A 1,076-nucleotide genomic window follows, 5' to 3' on the forward strand; every position below is an offset into this window, starting at 1 on the left:
GTTTTTCAGTTTTTGAATTGTCATTTTATTCTATAAAAACATAAAAATAAACATGTATTTACTTACAGGCGAAGAAGAGCTTCTTTTATTTGAGGCTGTGCAATAAATGTAAAAAAAAATTGTTTGTAAATACTGTAAATTTGGAATATTTTATATAGTTTGTAATTTGTGTATATGTTAGGTATGTACAGTTTTATAAAGTATTTGAGTAAAATATTCAATAACTTATTAAAAAACGTACCAAACTTTATGAGATTTATATTTGGATGGTCCAAATTTACATAATATTGATTATTTGTGTGTACAGTAGGTAATTTACAAAAAAAAAATATTAAGCTGATATATTAAAACTTGACGTTACCAGTTATTGTCATAATGCATTATATTATTTTTCAATACATTTTTTTGTGTAACTATAAATACTGTCAATATTGTGTGTAGGTATACAAATAATAATTGCACAATCACAAAACAAAATACAGTAGAAGCCGCTTATTAGAAACACGGATTATTGATACAATCGCGTTATTGAAACAAAATGAACCAGGACGGATCGCCCGTACCTATATTATATCTAACAAATCGCTTATTAGAAACAATCGGTTAATTGACACATTTCACTTTGGTCCCAAAGTGTTTCTAATAAGCGGTTTCTACTGTATATATTAAATATATTAAACAACATAACAACATGTTACTTACCACAATCTACTCTGGAAATACATTATTATTTGAATCCGTGATAATTGAAAAATTGAAACTTGAAAGTTTGAAAATAATAAAATATTAAATTTTAAATGTTAGCCGTTTGACTTTTACAGACTACAGTTCAAACTTCAAACTTCAAACTTGAAATTCAAAACATAACCTTAAATATATATTCGAAATTCAATTGGTAACGCTCTTAATCCTGAACCCTGGTTAAAGTTAATACGTTTTTATCAAACTTAACAAAATATGATTATTGATAATAAAGCAAATTTTCATATGATTTTAAATTTTTTTTTGCAATTTTTGATGTTTATTAGGACAATTATTTGAATGATCGTTAAACAGACCATTTTAATTATATTTGC

The sequence above is a fragment of the Acyrthosiphon pisum genome, chromosome A1 (genome assembly GCF_005508785.2).
Source record: "Acyrthosiphon pisum isolate AL4f chromosome A1, pea_aphid_22Mar2018_4r6ur, whole genome shotgun sequence".
Lineage (NCBI taxonomy): Eukaryota > Metazoa > Arthropoda > Insecta > Hemiptera > Aphididae > Acyrthosiphon > Acyrthosiphon pisum.